The following is an 11,910-nucleotide window of genomic DNA, read 5'->3' on the forward strand; positions in this document are numbered from 1 at the left end:
GAAGTCTAAGGCCAGAGTGCCGGTATGGCTGGGTTGTGGTGACCCCTCTCTTTCTGGCTTGCAGATGGCTGTCTTCTTGCTAGGTCCTCACACAGCCCAGAGAGAGAAAGCTCTGGTCTCTCTCTCTTCTTTCACAGACTCTAATCCCATCGTGGGGGCCCCACCCTCATGACCTCATCTAAAACTAATTAACCCCCCATGGTCCCACCTCCAAATACCATCACATTTGAGGGTTAGGGCTTCAACACATGACTTTCGGGGCACACAACATTTCGTCGTTAAGAGTCTGGATAACCTGCCACCCTTTTCATCCTCTGCCTTTTTCCAGCCCAAGGATAAATCTGTTTATAACCATGTCGCTTCCCATTTCTATGCCATGACAGGTGATAAGCTTAATAAGCTTACTCATCACTTCTACAAAGTGCAAATTGGCTTCTGGCTAGAACATGTTTCTCCATCCAGGGCTCCACTTGCCATCACCCATCATGCACACACAGATCAGGAGCTTAGACAAAAAGTGAGTTTCCTCCTCCCTTCCTTTCCAGCGAAAGCTTTTCCTACCAGTTTTTACCACTGTCCAGAGGAGGAGTACCTGATCTGATGAAATGGTCTCATCACATGCATAATGAAGAAGGAAATTTCGTTTCAGGGCCACACAGCTTCTCTAAGTAGGCAGGCTCCTGAATGGTCCCCTGCTGTATAAACTAATGTCAATGACTCCTGTCAAACAGGGAGGCTTTCCAACCCCTGCTGCCACCCAGTCAGCTCTTCCTGCCTTCATAAATGATCTCCAAAGTGCTGTAAGCAGAGGACACAAGGTCCCAAAGGCCCATCCACCTCCAGAAAGAAGTTTCTCGGTGCCAATGGACTGCATAGAGGGGCTGAATAAATCCTAATTACATACGATTTAAGCTTTTCCATTTTCTGAGAAGCAGGGTGTTTGAGGCAAGGAATGTTGACTTTGCAAATGCCTAACCTTTACCCAGAATGAACAAACAAAACCTGCCCACTTGGTTTTTGAGTTGAGTCTTAGGGACAAGGGGTATTGGGGGCTGATGGAAAAATGAGCTTCTAAGAACCCCCTTCAGTCTGACCTGAGCACTGTTGCCAGTACGTATGGACTCTATTTCCTTAAGTACATGGGCATGCCCGCTTGCTGGATTCCAAGCCAACATTTTAAGCGGTACTTCCGCGGGGAGACTTATACATGACCAATTTTTAGCTGAGTTTTAAATCTTCTGGCTCTGGTTGACCCAGCCTTTCCAGGAATGTGACCTGGTTTCTATTTTCCACTCCATTAACCCTTTTGCTTTTCCCTCCTCCTTACCAGAATCACTTCTTTAATATCTACCTTATGTACCATGATCTCATTTTCCTTATGAGCAACAGCACAATTTACAAGCCAGGCTTGGAAGTCACTCCTTCATTTAGCGTCAAGCATAATTCCAAAAGAAGTATATACTGTGGTGTGTAGTTTTACATTTTGTAACAAGGCCACATATTAACTGTGTTTCTTAAAACCCACGAGAGCTCAGCGAATCCTCATCCTATATAGAGAGACGAGACGTGCAAGTATGATAGATCCACTACCAGACTCAATGAGCATGTTCAAGGTCCACAGGGTAAGCCAGGACACCTGCCTCTCAAAGTAATGCCTTGGGAGATGTGAGCAATCAAAACTCCATAGCAACCAGCCGGTAACTCATGTGATACCAAAATGCTTCAGTGCTATTTAGTTTTTAACAAAGAGGCACATGTAAAGTGCCAGAGAAAGCAGACAATTTTGCATATAATTCAGGGGATTCACAGAAGCAATGTATCAGTACGATCTTAAGCAAAGATGTGATAAATGTTGACTTGATCTCCTAGTCCAAGGAAACCTCAGGTCATCTTCATGAGCTTGGACTTGGCAGCGGAGTCTCAGATGTGATACCAATGCATGAACAACAAAAGAAAAACAGACAAATTGGACTTTATCAAAACTTGAAACTTTGTACACCAAAGGACATTATTAAGAAAGCGAAAAGATACCCTACAGAATGGGAGAAAGGATGTGCAAATCATCTATGTGATGTTTACTGTCTATAATCCATAAAGAAATCCAGTCATGTTGGATAGGGGCCCACCTTAATCCAACTCATCAACAAAAAGATAACTCAATTTAAAAACAGGCAAAGGGGGCTTCCCTGGTGGCCAGTGGTTGAGAGTCCGCCTGCCGTTGCAGGGGACACGGGTTCGTGCCCCGGCCCGGGAAGATCCCACATGCCACGGAGCGGCTGGGCCCGTGAGCCATGGCTGCTGAGCCTGCACGTCCGGAGCCTCTGCTCCACAACGGGAGAGGCCACAACAGTGAGAGGCCCACGTACCGCCAAAAAAAAAAAAAAATGTTAAAAATAAATAAATAAAAACAGGCAAAGGACTTCAGGTGACATTTCTCCACAGAAGATACACAGCTGACCAATATGCACATGAAACGATGCTCAGCGTCAGTAATCATTAGGGAAAAGCAAATCAGAACCATAACGAGAAATGACCTCACATCCACTAAGAGGGCTGCTATCAGAAAAACGGAAAATAACAAGTGTTGGAAAGGAGAGAAACGGGAACCCTTGTACATTGTTGGTGAAAATGTAAAAATGCTAGAGTGGCTCTGGAAAACGGTTTGGTGGTTTCTCAAAAATTAAATGTAGAATTACCGGATGATCCAGTCATTTCACGTCCTGGAATAAACCCAAAAGAATTGAAAGCAGGGACTCGAAAAGATATTTGTAAACTAATGTTCATAGTAGCATTATTCCCAACAGCCAAAAGATGGAAACAACATGAGTACCCATCAAGAGCTGAACAAAATGGGGTGTAAACATACCGTGGAATATTATTCAGTTATAAAAAAAAGCAATGATGTTCTGATACACATCACAACATGGATGAACCCCTAAAACATTAAGTGAAACAAGCCAGACAAAAAGAGACAGATGTTGTATCACTCCAGTTATATGAAATATCTAGAATAGGCAAATTCAGAGAGACAGAAACTTAAGTGGTTACCAGGGGCTGGGGGGCACAGGGATGCAGAATTACTGCTTAATGGCTACAGAGTTTCTGTTTAGAGTGATGAAAAGGTTTCGGAAACAGGTAAAAGTGATAGTTGCACAACAGTGTGAATGTACTTAATGCACTGAATTGTGCACCTAAAAATGATTCAAATGGCAAATTTTATGATATATATTCAGATATAGGTGCACACATGTGTACGTAAATAATCACAATTAAAAAAATAACTCATGTCTTCTAACATCTCAAACCAAATTCCCTTTGGCTTCTTGGGTGTGTAGATTGTTACCAGCATTGAGGAGAGCTGCACACACACCCCCGCAATCAGAAAATGAACACTAGTGCCACATTTTATTTGCAGTCCTAGGGGGTCCACAGTTTTTGCGGAAGTCCTCCCAGATACTGGCGTTGGATCTCATCTGAGGTAGAATGGATCCAAAGCACAAGGAAGTTGGTGACCCTTCATTTGTGCTGAGAATGCTTTTACGATTTGGGTGCCCAGGAAACAAATTATACCTATGTCTCCTGGGCCTAGGGACTGCTCGGGGCATGGGCCACGCCTACCTTAGTGCTTCAGAATTGTATATTTGTGCCCCCCAAAATTCCTATGTTGAGACCTAATTCCCCAAGGTGACGTACTAGGAGGTGGGGCCTCTGGAAGTAGTTAGCTCAGGAGGCCGGAGCCCTCATGAACGGGATTAGTGCCCTTATAAAAGAGGCCCCGCAGAGAGGCCTCCCCACTTCCACCATGTAAGGAGACAACAAGAAGACAGCCGTCTGCAACCCAGAAGAGGGCCTTCCGCCCCAAACCTGAGCTTGCTGACATCCTGATCTTGGACTTCCAGCCTCCAGAACTGTTAGAAATAAATTTCCGCTGTTTATAACCACCCAGTCAATAGTATTTCGTTACAGCAGACAGAATGGACTAAGACACTTGGTTTCTATTGCAGGACCCATCAATTACAAATGGTGCCAAATAATACCAAAATGCTTTTCAGAAAACTCCTTAAGATGCCAGATGGGAGGTACAAAGACACTTAGGGCTCTTCTGTAACTGGCAGGACTGTGTCCAGGCATAAAGAAGGCTGGCCTCTTGTTGCCTCTGTGGGGAGATTTCATAGCACAGACTTCTCTCTAATCTAAAAAATGTAGGCACGAAGATAACTCTCAACAAGGGTTATCTCACTGCCCAAATTCTGGGAGCTCTTTTTAAAACAGTCTGGGGCTTCCCTGGTGGCGCAGTGGTTGGGAGTCCGCCTTCCGATGCAGGGGACACGGGTTCGTGCCCCGGTCCGGGAGGATCCCACGTGCCACGGAGCGGCTGGGCCCGTGAGCCATGGCCGCTGAGCCTGCGCGTCCAGAGCCTGTGCTCCGCAACGGGAGAGGCCACAGCAGTGAGAGGCCCACGTACCGCAAAAAAAAAAAAAAAAAAAAAAAAAACAGTCTGGATGCTCAAATGTCACGAGGTCTCCAATTGCAATCTCCCTCACACCGCCCATCCCATACGTGTGGACACCCACCATTCCCCGATCTCTCACTTGCCTGCTCTACAATCTTACCCCCTTGAGGCATAAAGAATTGTTTCCACTTCAGTAATCTGACTGAACACCTGAGGTTTTCACTGGGGATGACAAGCTAACCCAGGTTCTACCCGTCCCACCTGCCAAGATTTCTCATGGATCGTGGAAGTGGCGAAATGAAGAAGGGCAGACACAGGGAGGAACAGCAAAGGGAGCTTTTCCTTGCTGCCTGCCGGCCTTCACTCCTCCTCAGTCCTTCAAGTATCTACGGAGCACCTACTGTGTGCTGGTCACTCTCCTGGCACCAGGGCTACATTGGGGATAAGGCAGAGATGACTCCCCCCTCACAGAGTACCCATTCCGCCGGGGGGAGGGAAAAAAAAAAAAGCACAAGTAAACAAAGAAAAAGACTTGCAAATCATGTTAGGCAAACAAGCACTGGTCTGAGAGGAGCGTTACCCACTAAACCAGTGGTTCTCAAAGTGGAGTCCCCGGACCAGCAGGACCAGTAGCACCTGGGATATTATAGGAAATGCAGGTTCTCGAGCACCACCCAGACCAACAGATCCAGACACTCGGGGGCCACGCGGTCTGTTTTTTCAAGCCCTTCAGATGACTCGATGCATGCCGAAGTTTGAGAAACACTGCAAATAAACAGAATTTTGACTGTTTGGGTTGTGAAGTTTTTTGTTTGGTTGGTTGTTTTTATCCCTAATTCTTAGAACAGTCCCTGGACAAAGTAGGGGCTTTATAAAATATGTCGAAGGGACACTCAGTTGGGTTATTGTACTTTACGCTGAAAAAGACCACTCTAAACACCTAAGCTGAGATCTGAAGTTTGAGAAAGAGACGGCCATGCAGAGTGTAGGCCAGAATCTTCCTAGCCAACTAGAACTGCAAGTGCAAAAGGCCTGGGGTAGGAAAAAACTTCCTATGGAATCAGACTGCCCGACAGGCCATGCCTTGCATCTTACGAGTCCCATCTCTGACTGTGGGATCCAGAGTCTTACCTTCTCAAGGAACACAAAGGTAGATCTCCTCTTAGCTTAACGAGCAAGTGAAAAACCTACGCTTCTCTGTGAGCACGACTGCCTTTCTCGTTTGGCGGCACGTGTAAACCCACCAAGGAGGGCCTACTGAAGCCGAGGCCATCGTTTACAGAGCCTGGCTGGGTCTCCCCTCAGGATGGACTCTCAGTGACCTTGGACAAAGGGGCTCCCAGGTGTCACCCAGTAAGCAAGGCGGGAGACCCTGGGCAGTCTGACTTTCTACACTCTATTCTGAAGCAGCTGAGTTCTCTTCACTTCAAGACAATAAACAAAGAATGCTCCCAGACAAATTCAAGGCGGCTTCATAAAAAGGACATGAACGGCGGCAAATAAAAGAAAGCAATGACAAACACGACTGCAGTGATTCAAGGTGCCTGGGGCCAGAGGGATGGGTTGGGGCCAAATCGAGGCTGCTACTCAGGACACTGTAAAGACCCAGTTCCGGTGAGCACAACACACAATGCCAGCCGGCCTGAGAGACTCCGAGGACGCCGCTCCCCTCCTCCCCTGAATTCACCTTCATCCAGGAAAAAGATGCCATCTTTGCTCTAATTACATCCATTGGGAAATTTTCCTTTTTTTGTTGTTTTTTTAATGTTAAAAAGATTCCTGCAGAATATTAACATAGATACTTTTTAAAGTTATAAAGGGGGAAAGATGTGATGTAGATGTCTTTAAGATACCCACAACATTTTTTCAGTTATAGGACCGTCAGATCTTAGATGATGGGCTAGAGAACTTTTTCAGTAAATATCTTAAGATATGTGGGCCCAGACACAAAATCAAGGACATTAAGTAGGTACTTACATAAGAAGAGAAAAAACACATTTCCACAACTTTCACTGATGAATTTCAAAGTATATGAGAACAATTTTTAGTAATATAGGTCTACTAATGAGAAGAAGGGAATTAGGGTGTGGAGGGGTAACATTTTGCTTACTTGGGGATCAAAGTTATTATAAATGTTCCTATCATCAAATCGATTACAAATATGTATCAGGGAAAACCATTCTTCCCTCGGGGACTGTACAAAAACAGATGGCAGGTTGGATCTAGCTCATGGGCCCTAGTTTGCTCATTTCTAGCTGAGACCCTGTGTTAGTCAAGATTCTTCAGAGAAGCAGAACCACTGTGCACATGTGTCTGTGTGTGTGTGTGTGTGTGTGTGTGTGTGTGTACACATACGTATGGATGAATAGATGAACATAGATAGAAAGGTATTTTTTTTTTAATAAGGAATTGGCTCACACAGTTATGGAGACAGGCAAGTCCCAAGGTCTGCAGGGTGAGATGGTGAGCTGGTGAGCTGGAACCCACGAGAGACAGTGGTGCAGTTCTAGCCCTAACCCTAAGGCTGGTCGGCTCGAGACCCAGGAACTGCTAAAGTTTCAGTTTGAGTCCAAAGGCAGGAAAAAGCTGATGTCCAGTCCAAAGGCCATCAGGCAGGAAGAACTCTCTCTTACTTGAGAGGAATGGCAACCTTTTGGTTCTATTCAGGACATCAGGTGAGTGGATGAGGCCCACCCACATTGGGGAGAGGAATCTACTCTACTCAGTCTGTTGATTTAAATATTCATCTCATCCAAAAACACCTTCACAGGAATACCCAGTATAATGTGTAACCGAATAACGGGGCACCCCATGGCCGAGCAAGTGGACACATAAGGTTGAGCATCACAGACCACCACCAGCCATATCTTCGGACTCCTCACGAGACCATGGTTCCAAAAATCAAGCCTCCTTCTCTCTTCCCACAGCCCCAGGTGCCAGGAAGTGGCTGGAAAACTGCCGTGGATGCAATGTAACCTGCTTTCCTAAAACTGAGAGTTGTGTGTGGCTCTAACTACACCTGGACAGGTACAGCTCCATGATGCAGGTGGAGGATCTGGCTTTGTCCAGCTGGGGACCAACACGTCCCTGGAGATGCCACGACTGCCTGCATCCAAGCCATTCTCAGGCACACATGCGTCTCCTAGACTCCCTGAGGGGCCATTTCCCCTTCCCCGAGCTCCCCTTCCTTCACACCCTGGGCGGAAAACAAATTTCTGAGTGCACTGTATACACACAAATGTCTTTCGCCTTTATTTCTGACTTTGGTCCAATAGAAGCTATTCTGTACTTCCTGCCTGAACTGCTCTGAGAAACTTCCTCAACAATCCGTCAGCTCCCAGCACAATTATGGCCTGACTCGAATGTGTAAGAGCCTCTGCCAGAGAGGTCGCAAATGCTTTGCCCTTGATTTTCCTGTCTGGCCTCTGCCTACCTCCCTGATAACAGATTCCTCTCGAGGAAATGAGTCCTGAGTGGCTTGAGCAGGAAAACAAGAGGGAAATGACTGGAAATATGGTTGGAGAGGTCAGGGGAGGCACCTGGGAGGAGTGTCTCTAGGGAAGTGGGGTGCTTTTCATAAGGATTTGATGAGATGACGGAAGCAAACCTAACTGATGCTCTGTAAGCATGAAATGAGTACTACGTCCCAAATATTTGAGGCTTCCGGTGCTGTGTCTACCACACTCTCCCACAGGTCATGGCACGGCAATGTTAACAGCCCCCCTTCCCCCAGCTTCCAGCTGGAGTGAGGGATGCCATACTGTCATCACCATCCCGGTGTTCCCTCACATTCAAAGTTACGGTTGAACTATGCCCTGCCCCCCCCGCCCCCCGTAATAACATGTGGAAGTCGTAACGCCAAGCGCCTGAGAATGCGAACTTATTTGGAGAAAGGGTCTTTAAGGAGGTCATCAATTTAAAATGAGATCCTTAGTGTGGCCTCTAATCCACTATGACGGATGTCCTTATAAAAAGGAGAAATCTGGAGACAGACACACCGAGGGAAAAGGCCATACGAAGATGAAGACAGAGATGGAGCTGATGCTTCTACAAGCCAAAGGATGCCAAAGATTGCCAGCAAACCACCGGAAGCGAGGAGAGAGGCCTGGAACTGACTCTCACCCACGGCCCTTGGAAGGAACCAAATCCGCCAACATCTTGACCTTTAAACTTCTAGCCTAGAACTGTGAGAGAATGAATTTCTGTTCTTCCCGTCACCCAGCTTGTGGTATCTCATTACATCAGTCCTGGCAAACGAGCACACTGAAGCACAGAACACGGAGGAGAACGGGGCCCTGGCCTCCCTTTTTTATTTTTTTTTTGCGGTACGCGGGCCTCGCGCTGTTGTGGCCTCTCCCGTTGCGGAGCACAGGCTCCGGACGCGCAGGCTCAGCGGCCATGGCTCACGGGCCCAGCCGCTCCACGGCATGTGGGATCCTCCCGGACCGGGGCACGAACCCGTGTCCCCTGCATCGGCAGGCGGACTCTCAACCACCGCGCCACCAGGGAAGCCCTGGTCTCCCTTTATAGTGAAGTTTCCTATTGCTCCACTTGCTTCCTCTCAGGTAGGATCACTGCATGGTTTTTGAGTGCCTACGTAAAAGTTAAATAAAATCAGAGCCCGTTTCCAAGGAGCCAGGTAGAGGCGTCACCCCTGGGTCAATATGTGAGAGGAAGATGGGGTGGAAACTGGCAACATCAAGTCTCCAGACAAGAAGCAGGTGGCCCAGATTTCCAATGTTAGATGACCAAGAAGACAGAGGAGCAGCTGGTCCCTCCCCTAGGATTTCAGGGCTCAGAACAGCTACTGGGCCTCTGGCCCACCCCAGAGCTGCCGGAAGGCGGCTGGAGCAACGGGAGGTTTTCCTTCCCTCACCTCTGATCCTGGCAGCCTGGCCCAGCTACACAAAGGCCTCAGAAGCAGGGGAGAGAAGACATTTCACGGAGGCCCCAGAAGGGGCACACATCCTGGTGGGGAAGGACGGAGAGTGAGGGAGCCTCGGCTGAGACGACTCACGCAGTCACCCCCAGCAAGGCAGCTGGTGGTCAAACCTCCAACACTTCATAAGGATTCTTCTAAACAGAAGCCATAATTCGAGTCTAGCTCTGCTCAAAGGGTCAACAGCACAATCCTGAATCTTTTCAAAGTATCAGTTTACCAAGATGCTAAGAAGTATTATTCATGAAAACGTTCCATATTCTGAAAGGAATATGGATACGTTGGATTAAACCAAGTGAAACGTTATTTCTTGACTGCAGGACTCTGCAGTGACTTTGATATGACATGGTACTTCATCAGTCTCCAGAAAAAAGAAAGAAATATAACCACTTGTGTGTGGAATCTAAAATATGACACAAAAGAACATGTCTACAAAACAGACTCACAGACACAGAGAACAAACTTGTGGTTGCCAAGGGGGAGGAGGGATGGGGGAAGGATGGAGTGGAAGTTTGGGATTAGCAGATGCAAACTGTTATATATAGAATGGATAAACAACAAGGTCTTACTGTACAGCACAGGGAACTATATTCAATATCCTGTGATATATCATAATGGAAAAGAATATGGAAAAGAATGTATATATATGTATAGCTGAATCACTTTGCTGTACAGGAGAAATTAACACAACACTGTAAATCAACTACACTTCAATGAAATAAATTTTTTTAAAAAAGAAATATAATCAACAAAGATTCCAATTTTATTTCATTACCAACTTTTTTTTTTCATCTTGAACTTCTTTTCACAACACCCCATCACATCTCTGAGAACTACTTACTAAGGAAAGTAATTGGAAAATGCTGGTAATGAGCTTTGCAGTACGGATAGAGAGACACACGGAAGAGAAAGCATGAAGTCAGCCAATATAAAGCCAGCCGGACCGAGGCCCATGGCTCCCGTGCAGAGGAAGGAAAAGTTAGTCACTGCCCTTTTCGCCTCATAGGTCCCTACCTGGGGCAGAAAGAGCTGGTGTCTGTAGGAAACATCCTCCAGTTCTCCCACATCAAGGAATCAAACTATCATTTGAAGATTCGTTAGGCAGTAAGAGCAAGCAATTATTCCAAGCAGAAAAACTCAAAAAGCTTAAAATATGATTAGCTTTGCTGATAAGAGCAAGGCATGGAGGTGACCATAAATCGTTGATAACAGCCTTCTGCAGGCCTATCAGCTGGTGCAACAGGATCAGGAAACAGAAACTGAATTCTTTGCTACGAGTCCATTAAAGACGCCTTCTAGCCTAGGGCACACAGATAACCGGCCTCTACCTGGAAGCCTCAACAAGATAGTCGAATAGGTTTTATCAGGTCTTCAGGCCATGCAGTCATAGAATTATAGAGTTGGAAGCTTTCTCAGTCTCACTTTAAAGTTAAAGAGACTTAGCCCAGGGCTTCCCTGGTGGCGCAGTGGTTGAGTGGTTGAGAGTCCGCCTGCTGATGCACGGGACATGGGTTCGTGCCCCGGTCCGGGAAGATGCCACATGCCGCGGAGCGGCTGGGCCCCGTGAGCCATTGCCGCTGAGCCTGCGCGTCCGGAGCCTGTGCTCCGCAATGAGAGAGGCCACAACAGTGAGAGGCCCGCGTACCGCAAAAAAAAAAAAAAAAAGAGACTTAGCCCGGGGGGTGAGTGGTACTGAAGGTCACCTACCAGGTTCATGGAAAACCAAGAGTAAAAAAACCCCAGCTTCTTGTTTACACTCCATGCTTTTATCACTACATGATCCTCCTTTTACTGTGCCCCCAAGGGCTGTAAAAGTCAAGTAAAATCATGAAGAACTTGTCAGGTGTCTGGGGGCAGGTAGGTGCTAAAAGTTCTTAATATTTACTGAGCACCTACCATGTGCCAGGTACTGAGCTAAGCTCTTAAACCTCATCTGGCTCTTAGAAAACCCCCTGAAGTGTGTGCCTTTGCACAGGTGAGGACGGCAGCCTTCTGCAAGTCTAAGTGACCTGTTCAAAGTCACACACACGGCAAGCAGCAGGGCTGCCAGGCACCCTCAGGGTTTACTCCAAGGCCAAGGCTCTTAACCGCTCCCTGCAGGACCCTCTGACCAGTCGTGAAATCAAGAGCACCACTTTAACTAAACAAGACTACGTTTTCAGGATTTCCTTTAGAGTGCGAGGGTAGTCATAAAAGCAACGGCATGACTGACAGTGATCCCATGAGGTCACTCTGCCTCTGTCCTTGTGTCTCCACAAGCAACCACTTCAACCCTCCCTCAGTCTTTTCTTTTTCTCCTGCCAGAATGAGAGCAAGCCTATAGAGTCTCTTACACAAGACAATACTCGGAGAAGCATTTCTATATCTGCCTGCATGCTGGAGCACAACGGTCTGCTTATTTACACCAACAGAATAATTTCTGTAACTTTCTCTCCATAAAAAAAAGACACCGTGGACATTTTCCTGTGTAAATGAATAAAAATCTCCATCATCGCTTTCACGGGCACGTGGTGGACCA

This window comes from Globicephala melas, chromosome 11 (genome assembly GCF_963455315.2).
Source record: "Globicephala melas chromosome 11, mGloMel1.2, whole genome shotgun sequence".
Taxonomy (NCBI): Eukaryota; Metazoa; Chordata; class Mammalia; order Artiodactyla; family Delphinidae; genus Globicephala; species Globicephala melas.